Source organism: Otolemur garnettii, unplaced genomic scaffold, assembly GCF_000181295.1.
Source record: "Otolemur garnettii isolate 467f Iridium unplaced genomic scaffold, OtoGar3 scaffold00072, whole genome shotgun sequence".
NCBI classification, from domain to species: domain Eukaryota; kingdom Metazoa; phylum Chordata; class Mammalia; order Primates; family Galagidae; genus Otolemur; species Otolemur garnettii.
This window is the reverse complement of record NW_003852467.1, coordinates 6,537,514-6,540,755: the sequence shown is the minus strand read 5'-3', so window position 1 is coordinate 6,540,755 and position 3,242 is coordinate 6,537,514. Positions and strand designations below refer to the sequence as shown.

At 37.9% G+C, this 3,242-nt stretch overlaps 1 pseudogene; it reads left to right on the top strand.

The window, feature by feature from the left end:
- The first annotated feature begins 2,048 nt into the window (after positions 1 to 2,048).
- The window catches only part of LOC100947157, a 28,888-nt pseudogene continuing 27,694 nt past the window's right edge, over positions 2,049 to 3,242 (top strand).

The following is a 3,242-nucleotide window of genomic DNA, read 5'->3' as shown; positions in this document are numbered from 1 at the left end:
ATTTCTTTTCTCAGAGTTTCATAGTTCTCTTTATAGAGATCTTTCACGTCCTTTGTTAGGTAAATTCCCAGATATTTCATCTTCTTTGGCACTATTATAAAAGGAATAGAGTCCTTGATTGTTTTTTCAGCTTGACTATCATTGGCAAAGGCTTTTTCTGCATCGGTTGAGAGAATCATATGGTCTTTGTTTTTATTTTATTGATGTGATATATTATATTTGTAGATTTGCATATGTTGAACCAACCCTGTAATAAAACCAACTTGATCATGGTGTATAATTTTTTTGATGTGTTGTTGACTTCTGTTTGCTAAGATCTTATTGAATATTTTTGCATCGATATTCATTAATGATATTGGTCTATGATTTTCTTTCTTTGTTGGCTCCTTTCCTGGTTTGGTTATCAGGGTAATATTTGCTTCATAGAATGTGTTGGGAAGTACTTCTTTCTCTAAGCTTTGGAAAACGTTGTATAACATAGGTATCAGTTCCTCTTGAAAGGTTTGATAGAATTCGGATGTGAAGCCATCTGTCTTGGGCTTTTCTTTTTAGGGAGATTTCGTATTGTTGATGCTATTTCAGTGGTTGATATAGGTCTATTCAAGATTTCTAATTCTTTCTGGATGAGTCTAGGAAGGTGGCGTGCTTCCAGGTATTGGTCCATTTCCTTCAGATTTTCCTATTTCTGGGTATAGAGATTTTTGTAGTAATCACTGAGGATGTTTTGAATTTCTGAAGTGTCTGTTGTTATTTGTCCTTTATCATTTCTGATAGATGATATTAGAGATTTTACTTTTCTCTTTCTGGTTAGATTGGCCAAAGGTTTATCAATTTTGTTAATTTTTTCAAAAAACCAACTTTTTGTTTTGTTGATCTTCTGAATGGTCCTTTTGTTTTCAATTTCATTTAATTCTGCCCTAATTTTGGTTATTTCTTTTCTTCTGCTGGGTTTGGGGTTGGAATGTTCTTCCTTTTCCAGTTGCTTGAGATGATCCATTAAGTAGTTGGCTTCCTCTCTGTTTTCTTGATGAAGGCTTCCAATGCTATAAATTTCCCTCTTAGGACTGCCTTTGCAGTATCCCACAGGTTTTGATGGTTTGTGGCTTCGTTATCATTTAGTTCCAAAAATTTGGTGATTTCCTTCTTAATCTCATCTTTGACCCAGCTATCAGTGAACCTAAGATTATTTAGCTTCCATGACCTTGAGTATGGAGATTCCTGTTGCTGTTGAGTTTAACTTTTATCCCATGGTGGTCCGAGAAGATACAAGGAATGATTTCTATACTTTTAAATTTGCTGAGGTTAGACTTGTGTCCTAGGATATGATCTATTTTGGAGGATGACCTGTGGGCTGATGAGAAGAATGTACATTCAGTTTTATTAGGGTGAAATGTTCTGTAGAGGTCTGTAAAGTCCATTTGTTCCAGGGTCAGGTTTAAGTCTAATATTTCTTCATTTAGTTTCTTCTTGGAGGATCTATCCAAAACTGTCGAAGGGGTGTGAAAATCACCAACTATTATAGTGCGGGAAGATATCAAGCTGTTCATATCCATTAGGGTCTGCTTTATGAATTGAGGAGCATTCTGGTAGGGTGCATAAATGTTAATTATTGAAATCTCTTCATGTTGAGTGCTTCCCTTGACAAATATGTAGTGACTTTCCTTATCTTTCTTTATCTTTGTTGGTTTAAAGTCAATTGTATCTGCTACTAAAATTGCAACCCCTGCTTTTTTTCTGGTTTCCATTTGCCTGTATTATACAAATCCATCCTTTCACCCTGAGTCTATTTTTTTTGCAGTTTTTGGCTGGGGCTGGGTTTGAACCCACTACCTCCGGCATATGGGGCCAGTGCCCTACTCCTTTGAGCCACAGGCACTGCCCACCCTGAGTCTATTTTTATCCTTTAAGGTAAAGTGAGATTCTTGTATACAGCAGAAACCCAGTCTGAGTTTATGTATCCAATCAGCCAGCCTGTGCCTCTTTAGCAGACAATTTAAATGTTCACATTAATTTAGAGAATTTATGAGCCTGGTTGTGTTGTGGGTGTCATGATTTTTGGATGTCCAGTGGACAATTTTAATCCTTTCACCACTGTGGAAGTTGGGTTTTGTTCAAAAAATTTCTGGGTGAGTTTTACTTTGAAGGTAGAGCATTGCGCTAGTCATTGTGGAGAATGGGTCTGAGAATATCCAGGAGAGTTGGTTTAGTTATGGCAAATTTCTTCAACATGTCTATATCATTAAAGTATTTCATTTCTCCATGCAAATGAAACTCAGTTTAGCTGGTTAGAAGATCCTGGGCTGGAAGTTGTTTTGTTTTAAGAGATTGAAGTTTGGCTGTGGCTCAAGTGGCTAAGGCATCAGCCACATACACCTAAGGTGGTGGGTTCAAATCCCGACTGGGCCCGCCAAATAACAATGATGGCTGCAACCAAAAAAATAGCTGGGCATTGTGGCAGGAACTGTGGTCCCAGCTACTTGGGAGGCTGAGGCAGGAGACTCGCTTAAGCCCAGGAGTTGGAGGTTTCTGTGAGCTGTGATGCCATGGCACTCTCTCCAGGGAGACAGCTTGAGGCTCTGTCTCCAAAAAAAAAAAGAAAAGAAAAGAAAAAAGAGATTGAAGGTTGATGACCGTCTTCTTCTGGCTTGAAATGTTTCAGCTGAGAGATATGCAGTTATTCTGATATTTCTCCCTTTGTAGGTGATGCTTTTCTTACGTCTGGCTGCTTGCAGAATTTTCTCCTTCATCTCAACTTTGGCAAAGTTAATCACAACGTGTCTAGGAGATGCTTTATTTGGATTGAGTCTTACTGGGGTTCTGAAACTGTCTGCTATCTGAAGTTCTGCATCTCTAGGAATGTTTGGGAAATTCTTCTCCAAAATCTCTTGGATTAGAGTATCTATACCTTTTGGACCATCCTCTTCACCTTTGGGAATTCCTATAAGATGAATTTTGATCTTTTGGAGTGATCCCACAACTCTCTCAAGGAATGATCAGTTTTTGCTCTCCATTTATCTGCCTCTTTGAGTGTTTGGGAATGTTCAAAAGCTTTGTCCTTGGTTTCAGAGATCCTTTCTTCTGCCTGGTTAACTCTATTAGTGAGGGATTCTACTGTATTTTGGAGCTCCTCAACTAACTTTTTTGTTTCTTTGAGCTCTGCCATCTCCTTTCTCATGTCCATATCTTTGTTGACTTGGGCTTTGAATTCATTAATTTCTTTTCTTTTCTTTTCTTTTTTTTTT